Source organism: Pseudonaja textilis, chromosome 3 (genome assembly GCF_049901715.1).
Source record: "Pseudonaja textilis isolate UNSWEBS1 chromosome 3, rPseTex1.2, whole genome shotgun sequence".
NCBI lineage: Eukaryota > Metazoa > Chordata > Lepidosauria > Squamata > Elapidae > Pseudonaja > Pseudonaja textilis.
The window spans coordinates 122,667,949-122,687,906 of NC_141992.1; the positions used below are offsets into that span (position 1 = coordinate 122,667,949).

At 35.5% G+C, this 19,958-nt stretch overlaps 1 protein-coding gene across 1 annotated transcript in view; it reads right to left on the reverse strand.

The window, feature by feature from the left end:
* The window catches only part of CDH12 (cadherin 12), a 787,338-nt gene that overhangs the window by 435,734 nt on the left and 331,646 nt on the right, over nucleotides 1-19,958 (reverse strand). Inside the window, exon 3 of the mRNA XM_087930733.1 lies at nucleotides 2,189-2,271. The gene's annotated coding sequence lies outside the window, so the exon portion shown is untranslated. The remainder of the gene's footprint in view (nucleotides 1-2,188; nucleotides 2,272-19,958) is intronic.

The following is a 19,958-nucleotide window of genomic DNA, read 5'->3' on the forward strand; positions in this document are numbered from 1 at the left end:
AGTTATCATTACCTCTAATGCAACATAATCTCTCTTCATCTATAGCTCATCTATTTAGGAAAAACAAACCAAAGCTCCACATGTTTCATCAGTCATCCTTTGTCAGGAAAAGTAGGTTAAGGGCAACCAGAAGTAACTTTTTTTTTCTTTTAGCCCTAATCAACCTCAAATGCCTTCCAGAGTTTGTAAAAATATTTTAATCCTTTCAAAAAGAGTCCCAGAGTTAATTTTCTGCTCATCTGTGTTTCAAGCCAAAAATCTTTCAGACCTTTAGCAGATTTCTTCTTTATATCCAATAAATAAAGTTTATTCTTTTATTTATCACAACTAATAAAGTATTTCAAAACCTTAGCAAAGCTCTTTGTGTACATATATATCTTTCTCACACACATGCACACACACATATATACACACACAAGGTTTCTTCCCTAGTTCAGTATTTGTAGATCTCCTTTTGCGAATAAGTCATCCATCAATTCCATTTATGTGCCCATATCTTTCTCATTATTTGCTAAAATTAAGTCCCCCTTCAAAGTAATTTTGAAATCATCTGCTGCAACTAGTTTTTATTCTGTAATTTCATTACAAGTTCTGTCAACCTTATCAAGAAATGTATTTGCTTTGTCCAAAAACTTGGCAGACAAATATTTCAAGCTTCTACAGTACTATAGATTTCTGCTTTGTCTTCTTTATCCTCTAGCTTCCTCTAGTGTTCAACCTTCCATGTCCTCTTATCATTTAAAAAATGAGATCAGTTGTCATTTTTCCCATGGGAAAATTTATTCTAGTCAAAACACTTTGTTGGCATTTAAAGTTAAATTTCAAAGTCCTTATGAGCCCTTAATCCACCGTTAAACTTTCTAAAGTCCATATTCAAGCACTCTTTAAAAGTTATTTCTCTAAGAAAGTGACTGACCTAGCAAATACAATATAATTTGCCATTAGGAAGAATCTTTTGGAATTCAAATCTAAAGTTATTAAGAAGTAAGGTGTGATTGAGATATTATGCTTCAAAGGCTGCATCAAGAACTGTGAGCAAAGATGGTTCCTCCCTTGACTCCAATCCATAGGCAAACCTCAGAAAATGACAAATCCTGTGGTTCACTCATGAGCAGTTATGCAGAATCACATGGGCTATCTCAAAATTCTCTCCTTAATCCAGAGAGAATTTTGGCAGTCAGTTTCCCCCATCCCATGTGGATTGTCACACCATCCAGATGCAGAAAGAGATGTTTAGCACCTATTCCCATAATAGCAATAGCACTTAGACTTATATACTGCTTTATAGTGCTTTACAGGCCTCTCAAAGTGATTTACAGAGTCAGCATATTGCCCCCAACAATTAGGGTCCTTATTTTACCAACCTTGGAAGGATGGAAGGCTGAGTCAACCTGGAGCCTGGTGGGATTTGAACTGCCAAATTGTAGGCAGCTGGCTGCAGAAGTATCTTGTAGTACTGCACTCTAACCATTGTGTCACAGAGGCTCCTATAATGGTGAAGTCAGCAGGAACCAATGTGTGCAAAATTAGGCTAGATGACTAACGATACAACTTTCCTAAATAAAATGTGATTCCTGGCATCCACCCAGGTTTTTGGCTGTAATATTGCATTTAATATTACAGCCATTTAATGACTTTCACAGCATCTCTCTCTCTCTCTCTCTCTCTCTCTCTCTCTCTCTCTCTCTCTCTCTCATCTTTTCCCTCTTTCAGGCACGTGTTACCCATTACAGTCAACCAGTATTGTCCTAAGCCTGACACTTTTTTCTTTTTCTCTCCTTTCCTGAACTGCTTTTTCTCCAGAAGGGCATCCTCCCAAAAAGTGCTAACTGCACTTTTGTGACAATTCAATTTTGTGATCTTAATTACTTGACTAGAACCCTCCCACCTGCTTACAACTGCTGCCTGAAATTGCGGATATAATCAGTTTCACACTAAAAGTTTTTGCTTCCCTCTTTAAAAAGCTGCTGCTCACAGCACCAAGAATGCTAGTAAAGAGCTGGTACTAGTGCATTTCCTTTCAATGCATAGTCCCAATTATGTGCCTTTTTACTCTCTTGTAATGCCTTCATCTCCAATGAATGTAAATAAAAACAAAAATTATCTTCTTGCTAATTATCCCGGGACCGGGGTGAGTATTACAAAGGTAAGGGAATGGGAAAAAGAGTTATAAGATTTGCCCTTTTACCTGGTTTCCTCATGAGTTGAATTCTGGAAACTTTCCTTGCTGTTTGGGCTAATGTGGCAGTTTGGGTCTATATCCTTTTGATACTGTAAAGCAAAACAAACAAAGACAAAAGGCTGAAGTAAGATCATAAGCACAGCTGCAGTCATGTGATTTTTCATTTACTGACCACTTCTCTTAGCAACCAACTTACTGTTCCTAATTATGGTCACTAAACAAGGATTATAAGTGTATTTGGATGGTGTGGCCGAACAGCTTAGGCAAATATACATTTCATTTAATAGCTGAACAGGGAACATTCTATAGTCAGGTAAATATCACATCAAAAGATCTGTTTAAAGTAGTACACAGAATTTCATTACATGAAAATGCCATGTAGTTTCAATGTATAGATAAAATAATGACTGCCTTGAGATCATGAAAGCCATGGTATTAGTGAAGGCAAAAAATGAGATCATGAACATCCACAATTATTATACCTTTTAACCAGTGGTGGGATTCAATTTGTTTAATACTTCTGTGGGAATGGCTTTGTGGGCATGGGTTGGTGGGCATGGCAGGAGAAGGATACTCTAAAATCTCCATTCCCTCTGCACTCCTGGGGGAAGGTTACTAAAAATCCTATTCCCTCCCCACCCCACTAACCTGCTTTCCAGCTCCGTTCTCCTGTGCAGGGCCACAAAAGAAGACCCAGCCAATCAGCTGGGACTTGGGAGGCAGAGAATAGATGGGGGCGGGGCCTGTGAGAGGTGGTATTTGCCAGTTCTCCAAACTACTCAAAATTTCTGCTACCTGTTCTCCAGAACTTGTCAGAACCTGCTAAATACCACCTTTGCTTTTAACAAAGTTGGGAAGTATTTCTATAAATATGAATAACTCGTTGAAATGTCCTACAGTTTTAGTTTGTCTCTTCAGAACATTTTCATCTTGGTTTGCGTTTTGAGAAGCACAACGTCTTCATTATGAAACCTTTCTATATGAACCTCTTTAAATTCCATATTTCAAGAACCAGAAGGAGACAAAAAAAGAGGAGAGAGTATTTCTCCACAGGCAGCACAGAAACAGTTCACTCTTTGGGTTGTTCTCCATGGAGGCATTTTATCAATGCTAAGTGTATCTGTGTACAAATAATTTTTATAAGTATGAGCAAAATTGGGATGAAAAATCTCCCCTAGGTAATTTCTGCTGCCTGAGATTTATTTGTATAAATCTAATGTTACTATTTGATCATCACCCACTTCTGTCTCTCTCTAGAGATACCCAAAGTTAAAAGAAAGAGCATAAGTTTCTGGTACTAGCCAAGATGATGTCACATGTCATGACATAATTGTACAATGTTATGTGAATTGCATCATTACTCAATTTGTGTCATTTGGGGGATGACATTGTAATACAAATGTTCTTGCCGCCTTGTGGAGGCCTTTGATAAGCTGCCAATAGGAGGTACTTGTTTTGCTATTTTGCCTATTTTTCTCCCTCATTCCTGCCCACCCAAACAGCCATCATGAAATTAAAAATTGGTCGTTTATGATATAATCTTGATTTAATGGAACATTTGGCAGGGGTTGCTTTTCTTCAGTTATTGTGCATTCAATGAATGACATTTGAACATATTTGAAGTGGCATACCAAATAGAAGAAAACAAAGCACAACATACATTTGTACAAGTTGTGAGTTTAACAAAAAGAGAGGTTGAGTTTTGGTGTTTCACTTGAAAATCATGCAATCTTCAATCTTGCTGATTTCACAGACTCAAAAATAGCTTTCCATATTTTCTAGAATACATCTACCATTCCAGTCCATCATCTCTAGTATAACTGCAGCTATTTCAATCTTTATAGGAATTACTTGGCAGAAAGGATTGTCTCATTCTCCCCAGGAAACTTGTTATTTTCCCAGGTAACAATTCTACTGCTGAAGCTAAATAAATCTTGCTATATAAACTCCCTGGATGAAAGGCATATACCATTTTTCAAAGCATCTAGAGAAAGAACAGGTTTTTGTTTTGAAAACTACTGTAAGTATTAATACTGAATGTATTTTTTCAGTATGTAACAACATCAGCCTTCAAAATATAAGAGGAAGGAATCAGGAGATTTCTGGGAACTCAAATTCTTATGGAAATGCAAAACAACAATATCCTAAAGGGAGGATAGGTGATTTCTAAGACAACATAGGAAGGACAGGACGTGTTTAGGAAAACTGGGCTAATTACTCTGCCAGCTTATTTTGAATAGGATTTGAGAAAGTTTTTTTGGGAGGCGGGGAAGGGGGATTGAGTAATTGTGAGTAAGATTTTCCCTACTGGTAAAATAGCAAAAATAACTTTCTTCTATCTTTATCACACATATATATGTTATAGATAAAAGCTAATAACACAACTTTTATCTATAGACACATCCCTAAAACCTTATTATTTAGTTCTAATCATAAAAAAAAAAATCCATGAAGAGTTACCAGAACCAACAAGAGTTATTTTTAGCTTAATCACATCTATATTCCCTTCCTTTATATGCTAATTACTTTGTAATTCTATGTATCTCCAACTCTTTTTTTTTCCCTGTAGGGGTGGAGCAGGTACTAACCGTAACTTTAATGTTTTGAAGGACCACAGTCTTAGCACTTTTAATTATCATATTTTTACCACATACTATGCTAAATTGTTCAAAACACTGGAACCAATTATGTAGATAAATGGTGGTCTCTTCCTCATTGAATGTTTCTCTCACAAATAATATATTCATTTATCTGGGAAAAGTTAATTTGGATTCCTGCATGAACAGGAACTATCCCTTTTATTTGTATAAATTATGGAACTTGTGACCAATTTGTTTAAGTCAACAACTGTACCTTTAGCCTGTCATGAATCATGAATTCATTTTTTGTATATAACATCAAAACACAGTTGAGCAAAGACCTGTAAGGCCAAAGACAGTCTATGCTCTTTTATGACAATTTGCATCCTATTTCTATATATAATATGTATTGCACATCCTACAAGAGCAATTGGGAAACCTTATAATTCCTGTCACACGACTGCCATGTCATCTCCTCACCAATTTTGTCTCATAATGTCAATATGATTTAAAGACACCACACCATTCTTGTAAATTATGAGTGGAACATAGTTGCTCTACCAAGTGGCAAATATGTACAGAGAAAGGTCAAATAATTCATTGAATATCTCTCAGAACATCACAACACAATTATTATGCATAATTTTCAACTTCCTGTTCACCTTCCGTAATGTATCCTATTACTGCATTATTCCATATTGGTTAAATTTTAGCAAAGTGTGCTTTGGCTACTAAATTTTACTTAATACTTCATTACTGATTCTATTCAATCTTCTTTGAATCATTTTTTCTCCTGCCTGTACTGAAAAGATTATGAAACAACAGAGTATATTCATATAACAAAAGGAGATTATATTTTGGCAATTAAAGGCCATATAATAATTTCTCACAACAGTTCCTTAATGGTTTTTCCATTCACCTTCCCACATCTGAAAGAGGAAATAGAAGACAGAACAATAAATGAATGAAAATTGGTGTATTAATCAAAATGATAATGGATGCATAGGAAGAAAAATACCAAAAAAGAAGAATCAGCTGGACAGTACTATACTCTATCTTTATGATATTAAAACTATTTGTCTCACTACTTAGTTTAATGGCTCTGTAAAATTAAATTGCTAACACATCTGTCATTCTTAGAAGTCTTTTTTCAGGCATTTACCTAAATAAATAAATAGAACTGAAAATGGTGCATTTCCTGAAGCCGTTCCCTGATTTGCTACACCTTGGGGCTCATTTAAAAGTGATCATGTGATCCCAGGGCTGAAGAAAGCTGGATCTCTGATAATGCTGACAATTACACTTGCATTCAAGTGAACACTATCAAAGATCCTCTTTGGAATTGTTCAAAATATCAAGGCTAGAGAGAGACAAGGATGGGTTCCATTCTCTGTTCACTCTGGAGCCTGCATACATTCAGATAAATGCCTGAATGGGACTTCTGTAATCAAAAGAAACAACCAGAACAAATCTATACAAATATGGTTGTCTTGGTTCTCAGTGGCTTGAATTATAGAAGGTGAGGGTTGCCTAATTAGACATGATCCCAATTATTCCCAAACTGAGTGTGAACGTATGGCTGGATTAATTAGTCTACTTTGGTCCCCATATAATGAAAGTTTGTGTTCCCTCCCCCCAAATAAATGCCTTGTAATGCGGTTTCCAAATACATTGTTCTATTTGAAGTTTGTATGCTTTGTATGTTTGAAGTCACCAGCTAGGGAGAGTAGAATTTTGGAAATATAAAACTAATAAATAGGAAATTTTTTATTGTAGCCCAGGCAATGCCAATGCTATAATTATATATAGCTCGTGCAAAGAAGGCTTGAATTTTCAGTCTTGCGAGAACTTTGAATTTTTCCTATGGTGGTGTGGATATTCTCCTCATTATGATTAAATAAAAAGGGGTGCAAGGAAAGAAGGAAATAGGAGACAGAGGTGTACTCACATCCATACTATAGTATGTTACTATTTGAATAGTAAATTTAGCATTATATTCTACTAGCCTAATGATAAAAATGGAAAAATTATGCCTTATGGCTTTGGCTTAGCAAACTCTGCTCCCAGTGCCTCTTAAGGAATTACATGTGTATGCTTGATCATGAGCATACATGAGAAATCACACTTTCTTTATTACTGTATTGATTTATACAATTTATAAGACCACCTATCCTATTTGAGTGACTCTAGGCAGGAAACCAAACAAACCAACATAATATAAACTAAGCACCCAGAATAAACATTTGAGATTAAGACTGGAACAGAAGAAATCAATCAATTGATGTATTGTATGGTACATAACTTACTGAACTTACAGTTCCAGTTCCACAGCCTAGGATAACAGTCAAGTCATTTATGCCTTGTGAAAGACTAGCAAAATGGGAACCTAGGGCAGATGCTACAGTAGAGAAAATGTAATTCCTTTTCCACAAGATGGCATCATCATATTGATGGGACCTGAAACATGACATCTTTGACAGTTCTGGTGAGCGATGCATTAACAATCAGAGACAGGTGCTGACACAAATAATTTGACTCTTTGCTATCTAGGGTTTCATAGATGAAAACAAGAACTTTAAGTTGTACCTAGATGCTCACTGAGAGTCAGCTCAAGGAGCAGAGGTGTTACAGTACATGAGACTATTGTTAAATGTCCAAAATATTTAACCAGTTTAGTCTAGTGGTTAATGTTAGAAAATAGGAGAGTTGAGTTCTTGTCCCTTGTTATGCATGAAAAGTTGACAGGGTGATTTTGGACCAGTATTTTTTTTCAAGTCAACTCTCTTCACAATGATTGTTGCTATAGACTACATAGTAGGAGGAAAGAGTATTAGTTATGTTCCCACCTTGAATATTTAACAAAATAGTAAAGATGGGATAAAAACAATCTAAAAAGATCCCCACTTTTATTGCTGTATTCTAAACCAGTTGCAGCTTCCAAATGCTTTCCAAATATAGCTGCTCCCTGTAGAGCCTAAATTAGTAAGCCAACTAATTTTCTTCCTTCCAAGAAAATTTCAGATGGAGAAAAATGAGGATATAACTTATTGCCCTATCTTACTTTCCAGCTTACCCATTTACCCATATACAAAAAGGTATATTATTTCCATCCCAGAGACTATACATGTTTATATCAAATATACCAGAAAAACAACAACAAAGCCCTTTGTAACAGAATAGCTCTTATAAAACAGCCACCACATCTCTCTTCAAAAAATGCAGTCACAAAGGCAGCACATGACTACCATCAATGCTAAAATCCTGGTCTTAGCTTCAGAAAGTACCCCATCCGTGCCCTGGAACAAGCACTTCCATAATATGGGAGCTGTCACATCTTTCTCCATGGATAGATTAGAGACTCACAGCATCTCTTCTTAGAATAAGTGTACAGAGCAGACTAAATCTGTATGGGAAACAGGTCTAAAGGTACAGAGAAGTTGAATGCTACTGTTAAGTATTTGTTCCAATTAACAGTCTCCCCACTTCATTTTGCACAAATTGTACCTTCTGTATTATCTTAAGGGTGGAAAGGGTTGACTTTAGTTATCGGTATGTGCAGTAATTTGAGACTCAGTCATTGTCTTAACAGCCTCCCAGTCATGAAAGCTGGCAAAAAAGCTTGAAGTTCAGTGAATGTTTTTCTGGCCATGTTTTCGATCTGTTGTTCAGGAAACGATTCCCAAGCCGTGGAGCTGTTCTTCAAGGGAAATGTATCTGGATCCAGAATTGGTCTGGAATCAGAATCAAGCCAGATAAGTCACCAATAAATAGTACTTGCATCTTGCTGGAATTTAAGTTGACCTCCCCCACTCCCATTTTGTTCCTTATAACCTACAGACACTAATTGTGTAACTAATTGATTGATTCCTGAGCTATGAGGAAATGAAAGGTATTTGCAGGAGAGACATTCCATGCCTCCCTCCCAGAATCCATGATATGAATTACTTATGAGGGAGAAAAAGCTTTACCATAAAAAAAGCAGGAAACCAAAGATGTAGAGTGGGATGAAAAGGAAGAGAACAGTCAGAAAACATATATATGCAATTGCCTTATAATGCCATTTTAGTATTTAGCATTGTGAACCCTGTAAAAGACAGATTGACCAAGCCAGGGTAAGGAGTCAAATGGAAACTTAGGCTAGAATCCCTTCATGGGCACAAGACGATGAAGTTCCACCCCTCTTCAATGCTGTTGAACCTTATCTAGGCTCAACCAAGTGCAAACTCTCAGTCTGAATAGCATATTTCCAGACTGAATAATGCTTGGTTATTGTCTGTCTGAATGACTTCTCAAATATTCACTTCTTAAATGTCCACATATTTAGATTTTGTGGTTATTTTTTTAGATTCTTTGCCAATATTTCTTAAACTGCTCATATTTTAGAAGATATGACCCTATTTTTGTGAAGGAGCCCTATCCCAGGCAAGTACATATTTTATATAATTGTGATGTGTTTCTTGTAGGGCAAATTTATCTGGACTTTTTTTTTTGTGTCTAGCAATTTTTTTTCTGTCTAGGAAAATTTGGCTTCATATTCCAGTGGTAGAAGAAGATCACAATTCATGGTAGAATTATGATCCAGGAAACATATTATGGTGGATATATCATTTCCTAAAATCTTGACTTTAAAGAATGATGTTAGTTCAAACTAGAAAGAAAATAGATCCAATCTACTGGTAAAATAATACCTACAGAATATAGAATACAGAATGATTACTTAGCAAAGATTTCAAATGTCCAGTTGTCTAACAGTAACACTAACAAAAGGATCATATATTACTACATGATATTAATGAAACTGAAAAGAGGAAAAATAGGGTAATCTGGAGTGAGTTTGAGGAATAAGAGGACTCCATTCTTCAGGTGTAGTGCTTTTGAACATAAATCTTTACTTCAAAGTTATTTAGTTGAACAAATATGCAGTTTGAATGTGGCTGTCTTGGAAGAGAAAAAAGTCCTACCAGTCTGGGATTTCTGAGATTAGCAGGCCATTTTCATTTTCATTCCTGAAATTAATAAGTGAGAACTGTTTTGCCAAAACAAAAAATAATAATTTGACTACACTTGCTTTTGTTCACTATAAGTACTGATAAAGGTTTATCATTTATTTCACAATCTCTCTCATTCTCCTTTTCTCTTCAGTTCTGCTTATTTTCTTCCTTTATAATTTTGCCTGATTTAGCTTCCTGTTAGACATTTTCAAGATGAAGACATTCAGAGATGAAGTTTATTTCAAGAAAGGGAACATCCCAATCAACCTTTTCAGCTCCTATTTTGTTAAAATTAATTTAATAAGAACTATATAAGACACTTTATCCCCCTTCCAAGACCTACGTTCAGAAAATGGTAGTTCTCATCTGACAGTTGACAGATAACACTATCAGCCAATAAAAGAAGACACAGTGTATGTAAGGACAGGATATGATGCTAATGTAAAAGAACAAGCCCAAATCTCTGATCTTTGACCCTGCCAGATAAATACCTTTTTCCCCAATCTAATTTTTAAAAATGAGAAGCTCGGTTTTCTAAGACAAGAGAGACACTTCATAAAGGTTGATTAAGTAAGATGTTTTTGTTGACCTCTGAAAAACTATGGAGGCAAGGCAAGGTTGACCTCTTGAGTGAAATCCCAAATTGGGTTGACAGCAGGAGAAAGAACAATTTGTAAGAATACAAGAAACTGCTGCTGAATTTGGCCAATGGCTCATAAAGACCAAAAAGATGCTTTCAGAAATTTACAAATATGAATTGGATAACAGACTTATTCCATTGTTTCTGGTATTTAATGTATACTCTTTGTAATTCAATTGGTACAATCAAGCTGCAGCCACTAAAGCCATCAAGCTGTAGCCACTGAAACCTGAATCCTACATAGATTTCTACAACACAGTGCATGAAATTGTCCAGGTTCCTTTTAATTCCCACTTTTGGAGGCAATCACCCCATCTGATAGTAGCTAATTTCACAGCCCACTTGATATGTAAAGAAGTATTTTCTGTTACCTCTCTTGGATTTTCAAGCATTTACTGTAGTTTTAATGAATGTCTGTGGAAAAGAAGGAAAAATTATCTTTATCTGCTTGTCCCATATGGTCCTTATCATGGTCATCAGAAAAGTATATTATGTTCCAAATTCTGTCTCAATACAAATTTATATAACCTAATTAGCTATTTTATTTTTAATATTTATCTTAATTATTCTAAGCATGTTTTACTTTTTTTTTTCACAACAGCTGCACGTTAGGTTGACATTTTCAACAGTTGCATTCCTGATCAGTTACTGTTAACTCACTACCACTAATATATACTTGCACTTTTTGTTCTAAAAGCAAGTAAACAAACAGAATGCCAAAATAAAAAATAAAAATCTGAAGCATTTGTCTTTTGGAAGCTTAGCCGCTCTATTTAGAGAGAGCTGTTTAAATCTCTTTAGACTTTCTTTTAACTATATTCACCTGACTTTTTTGCTATAGTCTCAACATATCAATTTTACATTCATTTCTAACACAAGATCATTAATAAACAAATTAAAGACTAATCCATTGGGACCCTATTAATATCTCCCCAATTTGAAAATGGTTGACGTCAGCTCTTTTTTCCTCTTCTCCAATCAGTTCAATATTTGCACCCTTTTCCTTCTCCCAAAATTGCTGAAGTATCTCAAGAGCTTCTGTTAAAGAAAATCTCAGTAAATATGCAAATTAACAAGTAAATTGTTTGTTTAGTATGACAGTCTCAAGGCTGTATAAGGGAAAATCAGAACTTTGCCTGGAAATATGCCACCAATCAATGCATAGTTAACATCAATAAAGGCATTCCCTTTACAACCGATTTATCTCAGAAGTTTTTTGGCAGATAGAAAAAAATATTTTCTCATCTTATTGACGTGTTTTTGTATTCATATGTGTCTGCATTTTCCCATCCAATCTGTACCCATTTAATTTTTATTACACACATGCACACACACACACACCACAAACTACACACACATCACATTTATATAGAAAACTTTACATAAATATGTCCTTTTATATCCTGATTACCAGTGCACACAATATTTCATTTATTTATTTTATTTATTAGAATTTGTCAAACAAAAATGAGAAAAGAAAAAAAGAATAAAGATACAATGACAGAGATGATAGGCACATTAGCGCACTTAAGCACGCCCCCTTTATTAACCACTTAAGTATGATGTAACGTCCACGGAAATCAATTTGTGACTGAAACTGTGAAAAATATGTTTTGGTATGTGCTGAATGGTATTTAATTTTGATTCACAGATGATTGTTCCCACCAAAATTATATTTTACCGTCTCCTTATATATTTTTATTTTGCTGACAAAATTTTTATGCCGATTTGAGTTGATTTGCTGAATTTTGTCATTTCATATTGCAATATGCAATCTATCATCAGCCCCGTCTTCAGACATTTCTTTGCAAACTCTGCTGTAGTAGTCCAAACAGGATATTAGCCACCAGTCAAGCTAAGCAGAGGCATTACATCCAGGTCTAGTTGTCTAAAAAGATATTTCTTTTGCTTTTTTAGACAACTAGACCTGGATGTGGTGCCTTTGTTGAGTGTTCCTGTTGCCTCATATCTTGTTTGGAGATTTATTTTCTGACTTCCAGGAAAGAAATAATGAACTGTAATGTTTTTTTTTAAAATAGTTAATGGATGAGATGAGAAAAAGAAGAGTTAATTTATTTTATTTTAAAAGAATGTGATAAGAGGGAAGTAATTTCTTCATATACTTCTTTTTCCTTACTATATTCTTATTTTTTTCTTCCTTTTCTGTGCTTAGCAATGTTTTATTCTTTTATTTTTAGGTTGTATTATTTTTATCACTGTAAATTGTAATCTGTAATAAAATTATAAAATAAAAAGAGATTTGTTTTCCTATAGAACATGTCCATTTTGTCTTAATATTTTTTTTGTTCAGCCCAGTTCTTTAGTCCTTATTTTCCAACTCATATCAATCCAAATTCAGAAAATCTTAACTCAGAAAATTTTAACTGTCTTCTCAGAATCAGTTGGAAAAACAAGAGTTATATTTACTACCTATTAAAATCTTAAATTTCCAGATGATTTCTTCCTGTAATTATCTGTGGATGTCAATAGGATGAAAGGCAAGATAACACTCTATTGGGATAAAACAGGGTAGCTCTCAAAACACTCTCTCATATTAATTACTGGATTTGGTGGATTTTTGAACCATTGAAGCCATTATATCACATTATGTTCAAGTGTCATTTCAAACAAGTATATCAGAACAAAAAGTCACAGTATCAAAAGAACAAACATCACTGTCACACTTTTATAGGCAGCCCTTGATCAGCAAATTTTCTGGCTTCTCAAGTATGAACAGTCAGAGTGAACACATGATGGAAGCAAATCTGGGACTGTCCAGTTCAGGACCACAAAGAGAAATGCTTATCCCGGCACTGACTTATAGCAATTACTAGAGATTTAGAATCTGATCTTGAAAGTCCTTGATTCCCCCAAGTCCTTCAATAAGCTTTTGAAAGCTCATCCTTTCTTTCTTTTTTAAAATAGTTTCAGTGTTAAAAATTACCTTGCAAGTTCTCAAGTGTTTTCTTCTAGCTTTGCTACTTTCACATTGGTGTTTGTATGTGTGTGTGTGTGTGTGTGTGTACACACTCCAGGGTTTAACATCATTGCCCAGAGAATCATTGGTTGCCCTCTCCCCTCTTTGGAAGAGCTTTATACAATGGTGGGGTGCTGCCGGTTTAACAACCAGTTAGGCACTTGCACTTGTGCTGAAAATGGAGCATTTAGAAGCTCAGCTGCTTACCTTCTAAGTCAGCAACAATAAGTAGAACAACGAGGGGGGAAAATCAGCTGTGCCGCACAATCAAGATGAGTTATAAAGCAGGAAATAAAGTATAGGATAGGGTGGGTGAAGGTGGGCTGGGCCAGCTGATCATTGGAAGTTTGCCTGAATTGGTCCAAACTGGCAGCATCCCACCACTGGCTTTATAGCTCCTGCTGCCTTAAGAAAGTTCAAAACATTCTTAAAGATCCATCTCATCCTGGGCATCCTTTTTTTTTTTTTTTTGAACTATTACCATCTAGAAGACAGTACAGGATAATAAAAACAAGGACAAATAGGTTGAAAAACAGCCTCTATCCCAAAGAAATAACTATATTGAATTCTACTATATAGTGCAATATTAATGCAATATCAGGGATTTTCAATTCAATTATATAAAATGTGAATATGTGTGCTTGTCTTTTATTTTTATAATGTATATTGAAGATGTCATTTAATTTCATTGTACAAAGTGCAATGATAATAAAGTTATAGGTAGGTAGGTAGGTAGGTAGATATATATAGATATACCTGTATATCTATATCATCTATATATGGGCACTCATGCACGCACACCCACAAATAAATTAATACCAATAACTAAAATCCAATTACAGATGGGGTGGGGGGCAGGTCAGGGAGGAGAGATCTGTTGTTACTTGATCAATCAATTCCATTGTAATGATTCCCCATTAGGGTCCCAAACTAACTGGCAAAGTCTGGTCTTTGGCCCTTATGAAGTATAAAGAGGTGGGGGGCTGACCTCCCATTGGGGTACAAGAAGTTTCTGAGGACAAGGCTATGGCAGAGAAGGCCCTTCTCAACCCATCCAGCTGCAATAATTGCAGCATGCCTTCTCTGTCTGCATGAGTGGGAAGGGCTAATCCCAGTGGGATGAGACAGTCCCTCAAGCAGACTAAAATCATGACATGAGGGGCTTTAAAAGTGATTACCAACACCTTGAATTGCATCTGGAAGCAGACCAGCAGGCAGTGCAGCTCATAGAGCATATGAGCCATTCTTTAGGCTCCAAGAATTGCCTGCACTGCCACACTCTGTACCAGCTGTAGTTTCTGAATGCTCTTCAAGAGTAACCCCACATAGAATGCATTACAATAGTCCAACCATGAGATGACTAGGCATGAATGACTGATCCAGGAAACTGGGATCCCTGACAGGGATTTCTGATCCAGAAAATTGGCACACAACCTGTACAAAGGCTGTCCTAGCTGTGACTGCCACCTGTTCTTTGAGTAGGAGTTGCAAGTCCAGGAGAACCCCCAACCTGTGCTCCAGATTTATCTGGGGTAATGCCACCCAATCCAAACTCAAAGATGACTAAGTTCTGGGTCTTGGGGTCCCATGTACCCAAAGCCATTCAGTCTTGCCAGGTTTCAGTGGAAACTTGTTGTCTCCATCCAGGCCTTCACAACTTCCAGGCATGGTGAGAGGGCAGCCATGACATAACTTAGGTCACCAGGAATGGAAATATAGGGTTGGGTATTGTCAGAATACTGCAGATATGGTGACAACTGGATCTCACCTAGCACTTTTAAGTAAATGTTGAGAAGGAGTGGGGAGAATACCTAGCCCACAAATAGTGGGACAAGGCTACCTCTCACTCCTTATCTAAAGTGTCTGCCTAAAGTGTATGGCAGGCAGCATACAATCTCAGGATGAAATGTCTATAGAGAGCAGTGATCAATGATTCGATGGAGAGGGCCTTATCTCAGAGACACCAAAATCAAATGTAATAAAGACATTGGCCCAGAGTAAAATGGAGCATGTCTGACAGATCACACAGCACCCTTTTAAAAAGCACAATTTCTAATGCAGAAAACAAGGCTTGCCTTCTTGTGGGCTGAGAGGGAATAAGGAAGACATAATATATTCCTGTCCTTGAAAAAAAGTTGGTCAATCATCATTTGTACTGGGGCAAACCTGGATGAGTCTGGATGAGCTCACAATCTTTCAAGTTACTAAATTACTCTGAAATGTAGCTTTCAGATCCAGAGGACAGTGATACTGCCCTCTATGTGTTGAGATGTAGATTCCATAGTGAGACAAGGGTGAATTGTGCCCCTAGAAGCAAAGCAGGTGTATTATTCCCAATGTAGGTCATGTAAAAAGAGAAGATTAAGGTCACTTAGAACTAAAATGTATAAAAACAATTGGTTTTATCCAAGAAAAACTAGTAGCTGCCATGTGCACTACTGAACTGATTTTAAAACAGTTGTACATATGCATATGGCTACATGCATTTATAACTTTACTAAATCACAATCCCACCATTTCCCATTTTAATTTGGTTGTGAAATCTATCTGTCTATCTATCTATCTATCTATCTATCTATCTATCTATCTATCTATCTATCTATCGCTATCTGCTAGTGTACCAGTAAGAGACAGCTGGATTCTGCAATCTGGAAATGCTGTGGTATAATCCTGGGAAAACCAATACAATAAACCAGGCTTTTGAAATTTATGGAGAAAGCATTCTTATTTCTAGTGGAAGAAATATGACAGCTATGTCATATTCTTAAATGTAAATTCAAATGCCAAAGTAAATAATATGAGACACATTTTATGCTTCTAATGCAACTCTTTGTTCCTTAACTCTATTATCATAGAGTAAAACAAATATTCATATTAGGGAAAGTGAAGCAATTTTTCCAGACAGAGAATTGATTTTCTTATAAAATATGATTTTCATTGGATTTTTGTACAACTACAGATATAGAAATAAGCTGTTATTGTTCAGCGGTCTGATTCTGAGCAAGCAATGTAGAGGATTCACTTTCTGTAAATTGCCATAGAAGATATAAATAGGATAAACTGTATTTTCCTTCATTAATTCTTACTAGTTTTCCTTTCTTCTCCTATATCTCTAGATTACCATCTGCCTTTAAGCACATGCATCAAAAATCACCAGCAATAAAATTTTGGAAAATAGCAAACAATAAAACAATAGTTTGCTACTTTTTTTGTTTTAATCCTAGTAGTGTTTTTGCTTCAAGAAAGATGTTTACACCTTTTTTTTAAGGATGCATTAGTTTGAGTAGAAATGCATTGGTATTATCTTTAAAAAAGAAATTCTTCTGGGTTTTGATATGAGCACATTATGCGCCTTAACCTACAGTTTTGATGGACATTCTTCTTTGTTTCAAGAAGAAAAATGTCCCGAAGCATCTCCTTCATTGACAATTTGAGTACACACAAGGGTTATTTGACAAGAGAGGAAAATTGTCTGGAGGTTAGGATGAACCAATATTCCTGAACCAATATCATGTTTTCAAAAACTGACTTCCTTTCACCAAGCATATCAGTCAGAAATATGGACAGATTCCATATTTTTATAATGCTAAAAGCAAATATTTTTAAACAAATTGATACATTTGAAATTCTGAAAGCAGATTGTGGCCACTATCACAAAATAACTATTAGGTTGGGAAAAGATAATACCTATTCATAGTTACAAAACATTCAAAAAACAAGATAGTGAAGTTTCTCTTTGACCCCCTCACTGCACCAAATGTTTTCTGCCCATACATCAATTATTTTTCTCCTTTCAAATTAAACACTGGCCTGCTATTACTTTAGCAACTTTCATGTAAATAAAACTTGTCCTTTGCTTCTCAACATGTAAGCTTTCCATATAATTCATTTATAATTAAAACAGTTTTTAAAAATCAGATCAGCTATGGTAGGGAAATGTAGAATGCCAAGAATATTATCTTTGTGCTCACTGATACAGTATGCAGTGCATGAAACATTTCTTAGATTAATATGTGTGGCATTCAGAGTAACATATTTAAAAGCTTTCTTTTAGCATGGTAAATAAAGAACATAATCATTTTAAATAATTTCACTTTATACAGAATTTAAATTTCACTGTATGACTCATCCAAAAACAAACAAATAATGCCAATACCCAAACTGCAGGTGTACAAGAACAGTGAAGTCACTAAACACTAATCACTGGTAATTTCTGGAGCCATTTAGAATAATTTTGCATTGTTATCAAGACCCTAGGATGCTAGGAAAGCCCAATGGAAACAGCAAAAAATCTATTAACAACAATCTATTAAATTTAAACAATACAAGCATTTTTAAAATTTACATTAAATTAGTTTTAACCTTCTCCAGAAAGCCTTCTCACATGTGAACATTCAAAACATTGCTGACACACATCCAGCAATGGAGACTTTAAATTTTCTATAGAAATTCAGAAGAATTGCTTCAACATGATCTGAAGTTCAGAATATTATAAGTCCATGGATATATTCAGTAATGAGAATGGGTAGGCTATATGACAATAGAGATCTACAATAATTTCATGATAGTTCCTACTGGAAATGAATTTGAATGTTTCTTTCTCAGCAAGATGATGGCCCAGTGAACATTAGCAGCAATAAAACCAGGTAAACATTAGCCATTACCTAGAAATATTCCATGTTACCAAGATGTTATTCATGTATCATGTATCCATTTAGAATTGAACACATAAAAATATAAGATAGTAGTTTTCAAGCTACTTTTTTGTTTGAGCTCTTATATTAATGAATAGTTGGTTACCCAGTAAACCAAAATAACAAGTAAAACTATAATGAGACTCGGTAAAATCACAATTGGCATACATCTCTATTAGTGCAGCTATACTATATCCTTCCCCCTTTCTGTTGTTGTTCTTGTTTTATGTAGTGATAGTGATTCAAATAATTTAACAACTGGTTCTCTGCCCTAATGAATTCTTCCAAACCCAATTTGCCAAACAGCCCAGAAAGTTAACAACCAGTTCTCCCGAAGTGGTGCAAACTGGATGAATTCCACTATTCGTTGTATGGCTTGCAAAGGGCCAACAAGGTAAACACTGTCCATTTGGGGGGATAAAGTTGTTTCATAGAACAGGCACACTTATGGGGAGCCATCAAGTGACACTGTTTTATCATTGGCACATGGAACATGCCCATCTTTACCAGATCTGTTGGAGTCTTTCAAAGAGTTGGATTTACAGAAGGTGAACTTTAGAGATGCTGATCCAAATCTTTCCAATATACATTTTTTTTAGCTGCCCAAGGGCATTTACCAGATCCTTAAAACAACTTGATTGAATTGGCCATGCCCAACTGGTCTGATCTGTATGCCCAGCTCCAGGATAATCCTGGTTTCAGTAAGCCAAAAAGCAAACAGGGCAAACTCAGACAAAGAGCACTGACAAAGTAATTATTGATTGTATTTCCCACTTCTTTGAACTGTTGAAGGATTTATTTTACACTGAACTTTCATCACTGAATTTCAAAGACCAGAACTTTGACCCAGCGCTGTTATTATACATGTCTTGAACTAAATAGAAATGAAAATTTAGTGCATTGTGACAAAGTGTGCCAGCACTGTAAGTCAGTTTAGAATCTGGGGAAAAATATTATTCTGTCCTCCAAAGGATGCTTGCAATTGCTAACTAGGTTCTGAGAATGAGCTTAGTTCTTCATGACAATAATAAAAACAAAAGCATGCATACAATAGAGTATGCCCACATGAAAAACTCAACAAATCAGCCCAAACTTGCATAGAGTTGTTGCACTGTTAAATGCACTCTGAAGTTCTGTGTTACCAGGGGAAAGTACATGCATGTAATTAACATTCAACTAAAACATTAATAAGCCAAACTATGACAACATTGTATTAGTAACTGTTACAAATTAAACAAAATGGGAAGTGTATTTGGCTTGTAGACCTTGGATTTTATGATATTGCACTGGTGAGATTAGCGTCAGTCTTAACTAACCAATCATAAAAGCACATTAAAAGTCCGGCCTTAAAACATAGCAAATTGCCAATAATGCACAGTTAAACCGCATTAAATATATATACAAACATTTGTAGGCTGCTTTAAATAGCTCAAATGTTGAAAAGAGAGGCATAATAAAAACCCACCTATCCTAAGTGGCATTCTTCATTAACTTTCTCTTCCTTTATTTTACACATATCAAGGAGTAAGCATTGAAAAACTAATAACAAAAACCAGTTAGATAACAGGCAACACAAGATTATTAATTCATTGCTAGTATTTCCAGTTGTGCGACAGCTTCACAGTGCTGATTTTTTTCTTGCCTTCTGCTCATTTCACCCTCTTTAGGTAGTCACTTTTTTCTTAAAGCTGAACAGAGTTGACATTTAAGAGTAATGCAACTTGCAGTTTGATTGCTCAAAGCTGGCCATACCTGAAACATGCTTTAATTTTGAATTACTTTTTACCAAGAGAATTGGTATTTAACCATGCAGTTCCCAGAAATATGGCAATGTTCTGTGCAATTTTCAACAAAGTGTGTTCATGCTGAACACAATACTATGGAAGAAAGTTACT